This window comes from Bos indicus, chromosome 6 (assembly GCF_029378745.1).
Source record: "Bos indicus isolate NIAB-ARS_2022 breed Sahiwal x Tharparkar chromosome 6, NIAB-ARS_B.indTharparkar_mat_pri_1.0, whole genome shotgun sequence".
Classification (NCBI taxonomy): domain Eukaryota; kingdom Metazoa; phylum Chordata; class Mammalia; order Artiodactyla; family Bovidae; genus Bos; species Bos indicus.
This window is the reverse complement of record NC_091765.1, coordinates 60,933,983-60,951,998: the sequence shown is the minus strand read 5'-3', so window position 1 is coordinate 60,951,998 and position 18,016 is coordinate 60,933,983. Positions and strand designations below refer to the sequence as shown.

The window sequence follows — 18,016 nt, the reverse complement described above, 5'->3', positions numbered from 1 at the left end:
TCCCACGTGATCTTTCCAACCCAGGGATCAAACCTGGGTCTCCTGCATTGCAGGCAGATTCTTTACCATCTGAGCCACCAGCTGTCTCTTCCTTACTTTTGGTTATTCCTCCTTGCTTACAGACAAAATCTAAACTCCACTTTAAAATACTAATAGCTGCCAACATCTATTAAGCACTCGATTAAATGCCAAGCACTTTTGCAGGTGCTTATGTGTTAACTTTTTAATCCTAACAGTTCATGAGGCAGGCACTAAAAACAGTCTTTACCATTTTACAGATGATGAACTAAGGCCCAGAGATGCTAAGTAAGTTCCCCACAGTCACAGAGCTAGCAAAATGGAATGGCCAAGTGTTGAACTCAGGCTGTGATTCCAGAGTCCAGCCCTTTTAATTCCAACACCAAACCCTTAGGCATGGCACACAGGTCTTCATGGGTAGGACCCAGTATTTTCTCCCAGAAGTCCTTTCCAAATGCTGTTCTCTGGGGCCCTGCTGCTTCCTGGACATACCCTGCTCCTGCAAACCTCCATGCCTCTGCTCAAGCTGTTCTCGTGATCTAAACGACCCTTCTGCAGCCCTTGCTCTCATCTCTCCTCACCCTCACCTTCCCCATCCAGTTGACAACACAGGCTCACTTATCAAGACTCAACCCTATGCTCATCTTCTCAAAGACACTGATCCTGATCCAGGGAGAAATGTTCTCTTCTTCTTTTGCAGCTACCAGGAACCACAAACACTTCATGACCAACTGGAGTATTGCTTGAAGAATACTCCCTTCCCTCCCCTCCCTTCCTCTCCCCTCCCCTTGTGAGAAGAATGCCTTGCCCTGTCCCACTGCCTTGGCCACATCACTTGCTTTGGCAGGGGAATGTGAGTAGATGTGATGCAAGTGGAGACTTTAAATCTGCTGCATGATTTGGCTGCACCCTGGTGCACCTGTCACTCACTTGCCATGGAGGCATCTCCCGGGTAGCCTCTGGGCCAAGGAGAACACACACACACGAAGCAGATCTGAACCCAATCCACAGGCTGGACTCAAGTGCAGTCAACCCAGAGCCTCAAGCAGAACTAATCCAGTACACCCTTGGGTCCATAAGCTGGAAAAAACAAAAACTACTGCTCTCTGCCTCTGTGAGTTTTGGTGGGTGATTCATGTGTCACACTGCACTATTGTACCAAGAGTCAACTAATATATACCTGAATTTCATGTGTCTTTTTACATGTCTTGAGGACTGGGAACATTATGAGCTCTTAACAGATTTAATATAAAACTCTCTCTTTTAATGTATGTATAATGTATAATTCAGAATTTTTTAGTATTTTCACTAAGTATTATAAATAAATGGGCAACCATCACCACCATCTAATTCTAGAATATTTCTACCACTCCCAAAAGATACTCATAGGCATTATTAGTCTCTTAGATTTTAAAATAATTATTAACTTAATAAATGATATGTAAGAAAATTCTTAGAACTCTTATTCCAAACTAGCATCATGATATAAACATTGCCAAAATTTAAAAAAAAAATTTTTTTTTGGAAATATGTCTCTATTAGGGTATGAGATTATTTTTTATTTTTGAAATAGTTTATACTCACATTCTCCATATATTTTAAATATCAATATTTAATACTTATATATTGCATTACAAAGCAATGCTCATTGGGGGATTTAATTTTCAATCTGTAGATCACAAAGAGATGCTTACATAAAAAAACAAAGCATTCAGGAGAGAAAAAAAATATCACACAGTTCAAAGCTATCAGTACCTGATGAAAATGTGACATAGAAACTGCTTCTGCACGTTAAAAAATCATCTTGGTCAAATGCCAAAAATAAAAAACTCAAAATTTCCACTAATGAGGACCAGAGCTTCAAAAATTAGCAAATCCACACTTTAAAATAGAAATGTCAAAATCCAAAAAAATGACAGGATTGAAAAATTATTCTCACTGAATAATTGACACCATACATAAACACTTACTCTTCATAACAAAGAAAATCATGTGTAAAACAAAACCCTACATGACAAGCTCATTTCACTCAATTATCAAAGAGGGAAAGACAGAGGTCTTATTTCAGAGAGAAATTCCATAAAAGAGATGCCTTTGGAAATAAGGTTTATTAAAGACTTGAATGTGCTTAGTCACTCAATCATGCCCGACTCTTTGCGACCCCATGGACAATAGCCCGCCAGGCTCCTCTGTCCATGGAATTCTCCAGGCAAGAATACTGGAATGGGTTGCCATGCCCTCCTCCAGGGGATCTTCCTGACCCAGGAATCAAACCCATGTCTCCCACATCACGGGCAGATTCTTTACTGTCTGAGCCACCATGGAAGTGGAATAAATAAAAATCTCATGTTACAGGTAAGACATTCTAAACTCAAAAAATGTATTTTCTACATATAGAAAAAGCATCTTAGACTGTGTTTTGCTGTGCTATATGAAACTATTTTACTATTTAAGAAACCTAGAAAACCATCCCTGTGACCACTGCTATTCCTCAAAAAAAAAAGAAAAAGAAAATCTAACCAAGGTGGAGCAAAGTAACCAGTGAACTTCAAGCATCCTGACTCCACCTACACTGTCCAAGTGGTTTTTATTTTTACCCTCCTCTTTCCCGTACAGGCTCTGCCCAGGATCCAGTTGCGCTGTGCCAATCTGGGTCACTCAGCCAGAGGATCAGTGGGCGACAGCCGCCAGACCCGCTTTTAGAAGCCCACATGCCTGGGGAGTGCGTGCACAGGCACAGGCGAGCATTCTCCGGCAAGCAGCAACTGTGTGGTTTTGCTATTTCTAGGCTTCAGGCTCCACAGAATACAGCCTTACCTGAGGAATATGAAATTGAGATCAGCTTACGGTGTTGGATGATCTCATTTCTAAAATTTGTTAAAAGCGCCTCTTTTATATAATTCAGTAAAATAGTCAGTGTTTACTGAATGGAAAGGAGAACTGAAGGACCCAGGTTGGACCGTTTTATGTTATTTTTTTTCAGCTTTCTTAAGGCATAATTGACAAAATGACAAGATATTTTCAATGTCTGTCATGATGATCTCATACATATACATATTATAAGAGGATTCCATCTAGTTCGTTAACACATTCTGTCACCTCATATATTTATATATATATATATGTTTATGTATATTATATATATAGGATTTTTTTCTGGTGAGAACATTAAGTTCTCTCTTAGCAAATCTTAACAACACAGTGTTATCAACTACAGTCACTATGTCACACAGTAGACATTCATCTTACACCTGAAGGTTTGTGCCCTGTTACCAACCTCTCCATATTTCCCCCACCCTCAACCCCTGGCAACCACTTTTCTAGTCTCCATTGTTATCAGTTCAACTTTTTTTTAAGATGCCACATATAAGTTAGATCATACAAGATTTGTCTGTCTCTGACTTATTTCACTTGGCATAATACCTGCAAGTTTCCTTCATGGTTGTCACAAATGGAGAGATTTTCTTTTTTTATGGCTGATTAGAATTCGCTGTGTGTGTGTGTGTGTGCGTGTGTCTGTGTGTGTGTACAGATCACATCTTTTTTATTCATTCATCTCTTGACAGACACTTATTAATAGGTTGTTTCCATATCTTAGCTACTGTAAATAATGCTGTAATGCACATACAGGTGTATATATCTTTTTGAATCAGAGTTCTTATTTTCTTTGGAAAAGTACCCAGAAGTGGAATTGCTAGATCATATGGTATCTCTATGTTTAATTTTTTGAGGAACCTCCATACTGTTTTCCATAGCTGCTACACCAATGTACATGCCTACCCACAGTGCGTAAGGGATCCCTTTTCCCTACGTCCTCACCAACACGTTCTTTACCATCTTTTTGAGGACAGCCATCTAACAAGCATGAGGTGATGTCTCATGGTGGTTTTGACACATTTCCCTAACAGTGAGGGATGCTGAGCATCTTTGCATGTACTTGTTGGCCATCTCTATGTCCTCTTTAGAAAAATGGAAAAACGTCTATTTGGTTCCTCTGCCCATTTTTTAATCAGGATGTTTGTGGTTTTACTATTGAGTTGCATGAGTTACATTACTTTTTAATCAACACTTCAAAACCAGTGTCTCACTCAATCACATCTTTACACCTCATAGAACCAACTAGGTGCTGAGTTGGCCACCTGACAGTGATATCTCTAAAACTGACCCTAATCTAGTCTTCTAAACAATCTGTTAATGCCTTTTTTAACCAATGTAGATTATAATCCCAAGCTCAGCTCCAAGAAGGAGCCACTGTTCTGAGTGTTTTTTAACTATTTCCTTGCTTTTCTCTAGTCTTGCTCCCATGAATGCACTCCTATATACTACTGAATTTTAATTAAAATGTTGGTAACATTTGTCAGTTACCAAAATGTTGGTAACATTTGTTGGCTTCCCTGTCCTTCACTATCTCCCAGAGCTTGCTCAAACTCACATCTACCTTCTTATCATCTACTTCCCCCAGATTTTCCTTTAGGGAATTCACCACTTCAATGCTGGGTAGCAGCCAGTGGTGGGGATGGACATACCATCCCTTAGTAGGGATGGGCCAAGGTGGACCCTGATTGGCTTAAGCTAATCAATTTATCTATTCCCCAGGTGATTATGAAAGAGGGACGTGTCTCCGCTCTCTGCCCAGAGGGTGTAAATAGAACAGGAGGACTGGAATTGCTCTTGCCCAGCCCAGCCCGCAAGGAGAAAAACCTGGACTTTTTGGGATGGAGGAGAGCAGGCATAGATACTTACACAAAGCCTGAGCATAAAGCCATGCAATGTACAGCACAGTTGAAAGCTGAGAGAATCCTTGTCCTTACTGATACCATAGAGCCACTGAATCAACCTCGTGTGAGGTAGGAATCTACCTCCAGGCTGTCAGTAGGTCAACAAACCATCTTTTTTTTCCCTAAAGCCACTTTAGGTTGAATTTCTGTTGGTTGCAACAGATAGTTAGTTTCATTTTACGAACTAAAACACACAAAAGAATGAATGAAAAAAATTACTAAACACACTCATAAAAAGAACACATGAATAAGAAAATTTTTTGACACATTATACAATTCACAACTCCTGGTGGAAGTTAAAAGTCAGTGGTTTATCAGGGTCCGTCAGGCCACCTAGGAACCAAGACCACAAAAAAATGCATTAGAATGTAGGGTTGGGGAGATGCCTGAGGCCTCATCTGGATAAAATAACTCTCCCTTCCAGGTGGCAGCAACTATCAGGCAGTATATTAGATAAAGAGATTCACTTGGCAAGTTTCTTTAAAATTACTGAAAACATGTTCAAAGCCAACACAGGCCTCCAGCATTGAGTCATCATCCACACTCCCACTTGCCCCACCTCTTCACTACTGCCCCCAACCACCAGTATCCCTTAAGGTTGCCCTTGGTGAAGAGACTGGATCACAGCCCATTGCGTGGTGCTTACAAGCACAGATAAAGCAATCAGACTGCCTGGGTTTGAAGATCAGCCCCACCATCTAATGAGTGTGTGATCTTCAACAATTTACTTATTTCTCTATAAAGTAAGAGGAAAAAGAGTTTGCACCTAGCTTACGGGATGGTTGAGAAGCTAAATGCTCAGAATAGGGCCAGTCAGCAGTAAGTATAAATTACTGTCATGAACTATGATAATTTGAGGATGTTTACAGAAAATCTGATCCCTGGCCTCCAAGAGAGAGGCAGCAGCCCTGAGGAGCCCACATTCTGTGCCAGGTTGAGCGGCCCTACCCCCACGGCCTTCATCCTGCACCTCCTCAGCCCCGGCTCCCCATACTCCCGCCTCCCAGGGCTCTTTCTTTGGAGTCTTCTCCATCCCCCAGCCTCCACCTGGAACACAGTCTCCTGCACCTTGTTGTCTGGTCAGTCCCTACTCATCCTTTAGGTCTCAGCTTAGCAGCACTTCCTCACAGAAGCAGGCTGAGGTCCCATACACTGGAGGAGGCCCAGCCCTCTCTATGTCCACACGACCTCCTGTTCCTTTTCTGAACACACACACACACACACACACTCTCCAGGGGATCTTCTCGACTCAGGGATCGAACCCACATCTCCTGCATCTCCCACATTGGCAGGTGGATTCTTCACCAGTGAGCCACCTGGAAAGGCACCTGAAGTACTACGAACACACAAAATCTCAAAGAAAGAGCCTCAGGGGAAAAACTGCACTATTTCACCCCTTCTCCAAAAACAGGAGGAGCTTCTCTGGGGAATGTTGTCTAAGGTCGTCTGATGGTAGGTAGGAAATGTAAAACCCCTTTAAAAGTTTCCTTATGACCCAAGATTCTAAATTCCAGCATCAAGAATCGTCCAGCTGTTGTTTTACACATTTCTGTCTCAGATCTGAGCATGTGAGTAGAGAAAGTAAGACTGCACAAAACATTAAAATCCAAATATTTCCACTATAAAACAAAGTAATTCCTGAAAATGAATGAATAATGTCCTAAAGTAAGACAAACAACCAAAAACCTCATATATTGCAAAATCACACAGTAAAAAATAACAAGGCTGATGGAAAATTTAGAGTTGGGGCAGAAGGCTCAAGTCCCATTCAACTTTGTAACCAGACTAACAAAAACAATAAGAAGCTGAGAATTACTAGCACATATAAAAAGATGTTTTCTACTTCCTGTTATAGAATAAATGTGGGACTTGTACCAGAAAGGAGGATGGGGTCAAGAGGCAGGATGGAAAGGGTGTGAGCAAAGACTGAAGCTACTGCATTATGAAGATAAGATAAAACACAGAAAGGTCTGGGAAAATCAAACGTTTTAATAAACGCAAAGCCAAATGGAGCCCAGAGCGAGAACAAGGTACCATTGCCTCCCTGGTTCACTTAACACTAGTCTTCTTTGCTTTCAATTACTGCTAACGGGTAATGCCAAATACTAAGGTGCTAGGAAAATCTCACATGAACCGTTGCAACCTGTATCTTGTAAGCATCACTTCCTATTTCCCAACTGCATATGCAGTAATTCACACATATAAACTATAGCACAGCCAATTGTATTTGCTCAGAACACCAGGGCCCCATGCCGGGTAAGAGGGCTGAGAGTGGAGCTGCACCCAGGAAGTACCAAAAGGCTGAGCCAAGAGAAGTACCACTGCAACGGGCATTGTTTGAGGGCCCTGGAGCCACATCAGATCAGAGTCCTGACCCATTTGCCTGCCAGCCTTAACACTAATGAAACATACTGGAAGAGTCACAGCAGACACCCTTGAACTGAGTCGGCGGGCAATGGCTATCTGTGTTACCCAAGGACTAAATACAATGACAAATATAGAATACCCAGCACAATGCCTGGCAGAGATACATACTAACCACACATGCTTTTCTTCCTCCTGTTAATAATAATTTCTGATCTAGGACCACTAAATATAGACAGGGAGCCAGATCTCAACCAAGGGAAAAGAGACTGGTAAAGAGAAAGGAAGTAAAAATAGTTCCACCCATCGGACATGGTTTATTCTGCTCCTGTAATGGTTTTTCATCACAGTCCTAACCACTCTACTGCCAAAATTTATCTTTTTAAAAGCAATGAAAGGGCTCCAGTTTCACAGAATGCGCTTGGGAGTCACAGAGGTGGACCTGTTTCCTAGCAACCAACAGTATGATGCACACAGAAAATGCTCACTAAACAGCTGCTAAGGGAATGAGGAAGACAGGGGAGGGCAGGTCATCTGCTTGCTTAGATGGTTGGGATCTAAGCAAGCAGATGGTTGCTTTTACTTCTAAAGCACAGCAGTCACCAGCCCAAGCTCAAGCTCTGGAACAAAACTGCCTGGGCTCAAATCCCAGCTCTGCCACTTATTAACTATGTGACTTCAGGCAAGTCAGTAACATTCCTGTGTTCCAGTTTTCCTGTCATGTAAAATGGGCATAAAATGGTGCTTACCTGAGAAGCCCCTTATGTGCCAGGCACAGTGCTAGGTTATATGTTATATTATATTATGCTATATCATATTACATTATATATTATAACCCAAGCACCCAGACGAGCACTGCCCTATGATGTGCTGTACAAGTGTGTTATATTAACTATTATATTTATTTGGCACTGAACTATCTACTTTATCACTTTACATTATCATATTCCGTCAACTCTTGCAACATGATGAATCAGGCCTCTACTTGTCACCCACCCCTCCGATTTATGACATCTTGCAAGGTTCCTGAGGAAACAGGCGGCAACCACATCTGTTGGTTGATAACATTCAGCTCCACAAGCTCCTTTTTTCATTTTCTGTAGGAAAGGCAGAGAGGATGCCATTTCTCAGTGTTTCCATTGGGTCATGACAATGAATGCTCACAGTCATAGTCACTGATTAGTGTCAGCTGCTGGTCATTCGTTTCTGTGGGGGGCATGCTCCATTTAAAATATCTATCCAATAGGAACTTAACCAGATGACCACTATCATAAAATTCCTCCATGCTATTTCTTTACCTAGATCCCACAACAGGGGAAAGAGAGGAGGCTGCCTGACTGGTTGAGGTGGGGACACGAGGAGGAGGTGAGAGTCCTGGGACAGAATGCTGGGAAGCAAGCATGTTTATTTCAAGAAAGGAGACAGCCGTTTGCTCTCCAGCCCCGCCGACAGGAACGCCAAGTGCAATGAGCACAGCCCTGCCCTGGTCCAACCTGAGGGGAAGGGTGGCCTCCTAAATAATTCCTTCAACTGATATCACCTACCCAAGAGCCAAGAGTGGAATCACTTTTCCAAGTGTCCAATCACTGACTGTCTCCAGGCAACTATTGGGTAAACGGCTTTTTTTAATCAGTCTTTTTTAAAAAAAACAACACTTTGCTTCCCATCAGGGCAGCAACAGCGTCTATTTTCTCTGCCACAGCAGAGTCCAAGTGCCAATCAGGCAATCATAGCTGGGCACAGACTCACTGAGAAATCTCTCGGGCAGTGGCGAATGCGGCTCTGGGGCCCTATCAGGGAGCAGAGCAGATAAACCAAGGAGGAATGGAATGGTCACCAGGACCCACACCATGGCCACAGGAGCTCTGGGGTTTAGCAAAGTAGGCAGACCCCAAGCAACAAGATATTTGTTATAATGAAATATGACAACGTTTCTAACAGAGGTGAATTCTAAATGTCAGGTATGCACAGAGGATTAGTGGGCTTAGAAGAATCAGGGAGTCTGTCTCAGAAGCAGTCATAGTTAAGCCCTGTCTTAGAAGGATTTGTCCCTGGAGAAGTGGAGAAGGGGCATTCCAGGGTACCCCTACCTGAACCACCATTCTCCCCTTTCTCCTGAGGAACAGAACCCAGATTATTACCTGGGAATACCCACCTTCCCCAGCAATCAAGAGAGGACATATTACTGAAATCCCAGGCAATAGAATGGAAGTAGAAGTGTCGGAAAGAATTGTCGGAAAGGCACCTTATATGGGAAGGATGCGTCTTCATTCTCCCTTTCTCCACCCTGCTTCCTGGAAAGGTGATGTGATGGTGCATCTCCAGCAGCCAGGCTGGACCATATGGAAGGAGGAGGGGCAGGGTCTGGAGATGATGGGTTTGAGTGTTAAAAGAAATCTAAGTCACAGGGTTTACAACTACTGGGGCTCCCAGATGACATGCAACTTTATTAGTTTATAAAGCACCTTCTTTGAGAGGAATTTTGGGGACAAGTTCCCAAAACAGAGGACATCTGTGGGCCACCGCCCAAAGTCTCACGCAGAATTGCTCTGCTTACTCACTAAAAGTAGGCAGGTTTCCTCCAGTCCCTTCTCATCTCAGACCAGAGTGCAGGTTCTACAGACCCTATTCTGTGGAAGAATTTTAATCCCAGAGTCCACGTTCAAATGCAAATCCCAAAGTTCTCTCTGCCATTTCTTCTAGAAGAGGGTCTCCTGATTTACTGTGCCTTGATCCTAAGCGCTCCAGTCGACCATCATGCAAACCCTATTCTGAGTGGCCTGCAAGAATATTCAAGCACTTACGACTCAGCTCCCTTCTCCACCTGCTCTCCTGCACACAAGCCTTCAACACACTTGGAGAACTGTAAGAGCATAAAAGCATGTAAGCCCTTATCTCAATAAATTAGCATCAATCTAATTCCCCTCTAAGCATCCATCGATGGTCATAGCTTAAACATTACTTTCACTATGAGCCCTTGCCTGCTTAAAGTTATTTTCTCTTAAATCCCTCATTCTTTGCTGTCATAACAATTATCCCAATTTGTTGTTATGAATTTACTGTTAAGCTCAATGCCCACCACGTCTACTACAATGGGTATTTCCTGTGGACAGGAATCATGCTTACTTCGTCCACCATCTAACCTTGGTTCTCAGCATGACGCCTGGTGCATGGTTAAAGCTTAGCTAATACTTTTCAGGAAATGAATTTTAAAATCCGCTTAAAACACTTTCACACATTAATGCTTATCTTCACCATTAATGCTTATTTTTAGTATTCACACTGAAGCAAACTTACAAGTGAAGGGCTTCCCTGGTGACTCAGTGGTAAAGTATCCACCTGCCAATGCAGGGAACGGGGGTTGAATCCCTGGGTCGGGAGGATTCCCCTGGAGAAGGAAATGGCAACCCACTCCAGTATTCTTGCCTGGGAAATCCCATGGAGAGAGGAGCCTGGTGAGCTACAGTCCTTGAGGGGGGTCTCAAAAAGTTGGACACGACTGAGCTCACATGCACCAACTTATGAGTGACCACCATGTATCCCAAATAATTATGTTCATATTTTAAACCATCTGACTGAACCTATCCCAGCCTTCATTCAAGTTTCCTATTAGAATAAAATAATTCTTTGAATACTATTTTTAAAAATACTTCTTAGGAGAGGAAAAGAGAGCCATCTACTCCACAATAAATAAATTCAATTCCTCACTTAGTGTCCCACTAGGTAAAAAATAAGGCTGAGGACTTTTTTATAACAGTATTGGGATGTAAAAATAAAAAAGCCACAAGCCCGTCTGCCCTTGACCTTTATTAAAAAGAAAAACAAGTGCAGGTCTATTCTTGCATGGTCTCCTAATGGGCTATTTAGGGATAGATGGGTGGGGTACATCCCTAACTGCTAAGGTTGACCAGGAGACTGAGTTGCCTCCGACAATGGTTGTAAATGTCACAGTCAGAATGCAGAGCCATGGAAACACGGAGCTTTCTCAGTCTAACCAATATTTTATCCTTAAGGTCCCAGCATAGATAAAAGGATACAGTTTTGTTGATAGTATAAGTTTAGTGTGAAAAGGTATCAGCCAAGATATTCCTTAGGTGCATGTTGTATGACTACTTCCCCTTGGTTTTTCCCCTTATGCCAAACATAATTCTCCAAGATTCTATGGCCACACCATCAGGGTTAGCTAGCTGCATGAGGACATCTCTTTGGGAGTGTTGTTTTCAACACTGCAAACATGGAATTTTACCACAGCAGAACTGAACTCCATGACATCATTCTGCCTTGCAGAGAGAGATATGACATCTCCCCGTGTCCAGGCAGAAGTCTTTCCAATGTTCCATTATTTTTTTTTTAAGGACTATTTTTTTTCCTGTATCATCTAGTAACCCTCTAATTGAGGCTATTTTTATATTTCTGAATTACTTAAAAACAAAGTTCTATTATCCCTTCCTCATTTGACTGCATTGAAGTCATCCTTTTTCCCTCTTATCCTCCCCCCACCAAAAGACCCTGATACCTTTCATTTGCTTCAAAAGTAAACACACACACACATCCTTAGGAACAGATGCGGGGAAGTACTATAAATTGTATTGCATGGTTTTCTAAATCACAAAAGAGTGAACTGACCTTGAAAAAAAAAAAATCTAGGTCCAATGAGAGTAGTTTAGTCAAAAATCAACCACTGTTAAGTGATCCAGTCCTTAATCAGGAAAATAAAGGCCAAAATGACCTGGGTTAAAATGGAATGTAGGTGACAAGCCAAGACGCCCAGAAGTCACAGAACTGCTTAGTCAGACCCTTCAGTTCTTGAGAATTGTCTGGGACAGCTGCAGGAGAGGTTGCCACGCTCCTCTCTTGGAAGCTCCTGCCTCTTGGCTGAACTCAACAACAAAACTGCTTCCAGGTGAGCTCCTGTCCAGATGGAAGAACTCTCAGGTGAGAGTGAAGGAGCCTGGTAAAGCCTCAGACAGACACGCCAATGGTGCTTCAACACATCAGCACGGTGAAGAGAGAGCCCTTTGTGCCCGTATTTGGAGCACAGAACAGATCCCATGGGTATCAGGTCTTTACTCCAACTCTCTGGGGAAGGGAAAGTATGGAATAATGCACCTGCTCACCTGCTCCATTAGAATACGCTAAAGCACACATGGACTATGCATTCATCGCCAGATGGAACAGCCATTGGAGGTAAAAACCGTAACAAGACAGCCATGGTCCCTAACATCATGTTACTGTTCAGTCACTCAGTCGTGTCCGACTCTCTACAACCCCAGGGACTGCAGCACACCAGGCTTCCCCGTCCTTCACCATCTCCCAGAGTTTGCTCAAACTCATTTCCATCGAGTCAGTGGTGCCATCCAACCATCTCATCCCCTGTTGCCCCCTTCTCTTCTTGCTCTCAATCTTCCCCAGCATCAGGTCTTTTCCAATAAGTCTATTCTAGAATATCTATCCTCTTAAGAAATCACATGTTAATGAATCAGCAAGCTTTAAAAAAAGAATTTAAATACATCACTTACCTATTAGCCACTTGCCCTAATAAAAGTTCAATGGAGTGCCTGGAGGCTGTAACAACAGGAGACAGAAACCAGAGTCTAGCAACCGTGCACTGCAGACAATTCCAACGCCCCTTTCCACTTTAGCAAAGTGAGGTTGAAGGCAGCCAGCAAAGGCATGGAGCCTGATTCCTTTTGCCCGAGGGCTGTGGTAGCACCACCGACTTGGTTTCCCACCCCCTCCTTCACCCAACATAAGGTCCGAGCCAGCAAGGACAGCCCCTCAGTCCTGGTAGTAGAAAGGTGTGAACAATGAAGATAAGCAAACTAGGGAGCTGCAGTTTCTGAAATCCACATCATGACTCAAAAAAAAATAAATAAATAAAATAACAGGGGTGGGAGGACCTCTGCACAGTCAGAGGAACAGGAAACTCAGTCCTTACAGGAATTTTCACACATGGTCCTAAACGTAGAAAGCAATATAAAGGATATGAGCCTACAATCCCACTCCTGGGCATCTAACTAGAGAAAAACATATTTGAAAAGATACGTGCATCCCCAGTGTTCACAGCAGTACTATTTATAACAGGCAAGACATGGAAACAGCCTAAGTGTCCATCGATAGAGAAGACAAATAATATGTGTGCATATGTATGTATATATGTATACACACACATACTTATATATACATACACATGGTGGACTATTAGTCAGTCATAAAAAGAATGAAATAATGCCACTTTTAGCAACATGGACGGACCTAGAAATTATCATACTAAGTGAAGTAAGCCAAATAAGACATATACCATATAACACTGATATGTAGAATCTAAGCTTTAGAACTATGGTGTTGGAGAAGATGCTTGAGAGTCCCTTGGACTGCAAGGAGATCCAACCAGTGCATCCTAAAGGAGACCAGTCCTGGGTGTTCATTGGAAGGACTGATGTTGAAACTCCAATACTTTGGCCACCTCATGTGAAGAGTTAACTCATTGAAAAAGACCCTGATGCTGGGAGGGATTAGGGGCAGGAGGAGAAGGGGATGACAGAGGATGAGATGCTTGGATGACATCACCGACTTGATGGACATGAGTTTAGGTAAACTCCAGGAGTTGGTGATGGACAGGGAGGCCTTGCATGCTGCGATTCATGGGGTCACAAAGAGTCGGACACGACTGAGCGACTGAACTGAACTGAACTGAAAGAAAGGATACAAATGAAATTATTTACTAAACAGAAATAGACTCACAGACACAGAAAACAAACTTACGGTTATCAAAGTGGGAGAGAAGGGTAAATTAGGAGTTTGGGATTAAAATATATACACTGCTATATATAAACTAGATAACCAACAAGGACCTGTACAGCACAGGCAACTATACTCAATATCTTGTAATAACCAATAATAGAAGAGAATGTAAAAAAAGAACATGCATATGTATAACTGAAACATGTTACTGTACAACTGAAACACAACATTGTAAATCAACCATATTTCAATTAAAAAATATTTTAGAAAGAGAATAAGGACTACAATGTCAGACAGCCTGAGTTTTGAATCCTAACTCTAGCCAGAACTTCCTGAAGAGGTGAACCTAGGCAAGACAAGGCAATTCCTGGAAGCCTCAATGTCTTCAACTGCAGATTTTGGGTATCTGGGTGCATATACTTGTAGATACTAAAAATAGATGCTTCAATTAAAGTTCTAGTTTGCCACTTACTTGTTACTTTGGGCAAGATATTTTCTCACCTTTAAGTGGGGATAATAACAGTACTTACTTAGAAGAGACTAATGCCTACCTTGACTTTTTTACCCTGTCCCTGACATAGAGTAAGCACTCAAAAAATATCAACTTTTATCATCATGAGCATCGGTTTCACCACCATCATTATCATGTTAGCCCTAGCTATGACATTTTTAAGTTTCAGAATAGTCCAAAGCAAAAAGAGAAGCTGCCAGGCCAATTTCCAGGGGCTGCCTGGCCCCACCTGGCACTGACTGCCACAGAATCACTGGCCAGATGTCTGCATCATGGTTCCATTGTCATACATCAGTAGAGAGCTGCGGGCCCAGAGAACCAGTTCCTGGGGACACAGGCCCCATCCTACCCCTTCTTGGTGGCCAGAGCTCAGTCTGCTCATTCGGAGCTTGCCTGATACAAACTTGGTTTCCAGGGAAATGCTGGGGCCAGAAAAGCCAGCTCCGCCTCCCACTCCACTTCCCCTTTCCCCAAATCTGTGGGACCTCACTGTTCTCCTGCCATGTGACAGCACTGTGTCATAGCAGCCCTTGTATACAAACAGGCCAGACTATTTAAATGTCATTGTGACAATGATGCTGCCTGCTCTCATTTCCATATCTATTCCAACCACTACTCTTTTCCTGATCTAGCCAGAAAAGTTTTCCTTCCTCTTACCTAGCTCTCCGGGCCAAGTAGAGAACCATATGCCATGTTAAATCTTTGTTGTAGTAAAAGGATGTAAGAGTCATCAAGTCCCAACAGAGAAGGAGAATTAGAAGCACTGTATAACTTGTGACATATGTTCATTGGTCATCACATCCCAAATGTCATGCTGCTGCTAAGCTGCTAAGTCGCTTCAGTCGTGTCCGACTCTGTGCGACCCCATAGACGGCAGCCCACCAGGCTCCTCCGTCCCTGAGATTCTCCAGGCAAGAACACTGGAGTGGGTTGCCATTTCCTTTTCCAATGCATGAAAGTGAAAAGTGAAAGTGAAGTCGCTCAGTCGTGTCCGACTCTTAGCGACCCCAATGTCATGTTACTGGCTACCAAATGCTACATTCTCTCAAAGGCTACACATAAATTCTCCCACTGCCAAACAACACAACAGTTTTCAGTCTTGGAGAGCTAAGGTACCCTCAGTGCTTTTAATCTTCAAAATCAGGTCCCAGTTGAATCAGAAAACAATTCTGTATCAGCAGGGGGAAATGACCCAAAACGAAGAACTGATCCCTTTCAGCCCTAGTTCCTACTTACGTGAAATATGGATTAGGTCACAAATGAGATTATATTCAGCACCAAGCCCCACAGGCATGTCATGATTAAAGTTAAAGGAGTCCAGAAACATCTCAAGTTAAGAAGTAAGGCTGAGTTGGGTTGAAATTACCCCTCCTTAAAGGCCTGGCAACTTGCTCCAGATCACAACTGAAACCAAGTTGAAGCGACATCTGTTTCTCCAGTAAGTATCTGGCATTGCAGAGAATAACTACAGATTATAACAGATAAATATTGTTGTGGGCAGAGAGGCAAAGGTCAGGAGGGGAACTAAGAAAATTCAAATCATCTACCTGCTAACAAAGCCCTGTAACTTAACAAATACCATCATGGGCGTTGGGGGTGGGGGGCAGTGGGAGAAAGAGGAAAAAGAAGTGAGGAAGCAGGAAGGAAAATAAATGGGGGACTTATTCTTTTTCTAGAGGGCGCTGACACAACTTCAATGAACAAAACACTGCTATACTGGAGATGACTATTCAGACAACTGCCATTTGCATAACGATTTAACGTTGGATTGTCTTCAAGAGGAGGAAAACTGAGCATCCTGCTTGGAGTCTAATAACAAAGACTTTAAAGGCATTAAACTTAAATAGTCAACATAATACTGAGGAATAACTTTCTAAGCCTCATTGGACTATCAGGGTCATCTTATCAGTAGATGTTACTGGTTCTCCTCTGAAGCCTCAATCTCTCTTAGCACAAGTTAGAATAACACACAGCACCTACTTAACTTTGAGACCAGGTATCTGGCGTTCATAAGGTAAGACAATAGAATGAGATGGGTAGATAACTGAATTCTATTTTTTACACTAAAAACTCAGGGTTCTGAAGATTTTCTTTCAAACTCAATTGCAGTTGTTGTTAACAATAGGAACAACAGTAACAGCAATAACAGTAGCATTAATAAAGGTAGCAGTGGTGCTGGTAGTAGTATTCTCATAGTAATGATAGTACTGATATTAATAGCAGTAGTGATATCATGGCAATAATAATAATAACTTTTACTTATGCTGCTACTGCTAAGTCGCTTCAGTCGTGTCCGACTCTGTGCGACCCCATAGACGGAAGCCCACCAGGCTCCCCCGTCCCTGGGATTCTCCAGGCAAGAACACTGGAGTGGGTTGCCATTTCCTTCTCCAATGCATGAAAGTGAAAAGTGAAAGGGAAGTCGCTCAGTCGTGTCCAACTCTTAGTGACCCCATGGACTACAGCCTACCAGGCTCCTCCATCCGTGGGATTTTCCAGGCAAGAGTACTGGAGTGGGGTGCCATTTACTTATGCAGCACTTCCTAAAAGCCGGGTACTAGTCTAAGCATCTTAAATGTTATTAACTTACTTCATTCTCACAGCACTCCTTTCAGATAGGTAATCTATTATTAGTATCCCTGTTTTACAGCCGCTTTCAACAATATCTCTGTTATTTTTCTAGAGCTAGCTTTCAAAGAAACGATTTAGAACCAAAAGGAGAGGAAACACAGCCTTGTCCAATGTCACACAGCTGGAAGGCAGTACACCCAGGATGCTAACCTAGGCTGCCCAGCCCCAGAGCCTGACCTCTGACCACTGTGCTGCATTTGCTGCCGCTTTGCTTAGGACGCTCTGCTAGAAAAGGAATGTGCAAGGAATTTAGACCCCTGCCTGCTGGTAGCCAGAGTTAATGCTTGAAGTTTGCTGTTTCCTTCAGGAGTCTCCCCATTGCCACATTAAGACACGTAGCCTGCTCCGACAGCTATAAAAAGTCACTGGAAGTGTTAGGGAACTATTCCCACTTCCCACCACCCCACCCCCACCCCACCCCACCCCACCCCACCCCTCCCCCGGGCCTATGACCTCCATCGAGGCCTTCACCTTTGCCAGCCAAGGCAGAGGCTAGGGGTGGGGTGAGGTTGGGGCATGGTTCCCAGGCCACCGTTTCCTGCCCAGTAACACAGCCCTCAAATAGCCAAGGCTGCAGGCCGAGAAATTCCTCACTAACAAGTTATCTCCTGGAGCTTGTTCCCTGAGCCTTTATTAAGAATGAACAGTTTTCAAGCCAATCCTTGACTTAAGGAAGACCAGGGACTGAAGAGAAGAGACAAGCTGCAAAGTTTGTTTATTAACCTGCTACACCCAAGGGAACATTTTTTTGAAAAGGTGAAATTCCTGACTACTCAAAAGAAAAAAAAAAAAAGCCTGTGGGAAATTTAATCACCAGCTGAACAAAAGTGAAAAACAAAGCCCTACCAATGAGGGTGTTGCCAAAGACAATGGGGCCCCTAAAGGAGATGCAATTGTCTCGAGATAACAGTCCCCCTGGGAATTCAGCTCACACTAAGTACTACATTATTGCTATATTAGCTGAGGAATC

General features: G+C 42.9%; 1 protein-coding gene across 20 annotated transcripts in view; it reads right to left on the bottom strand.

Annotated features, from left to right (window-relative positions):
- LIMCH1 (LIM and calponin homology domains 1) overlaps positions 1-18,016 on the bottom strand; it is a 352,227-nt gene that overhangs the window by 331,439 nt on the left and 2,772 nt on the right. The gene's annotated exons all lie outside the window — the stretch shown is intronic.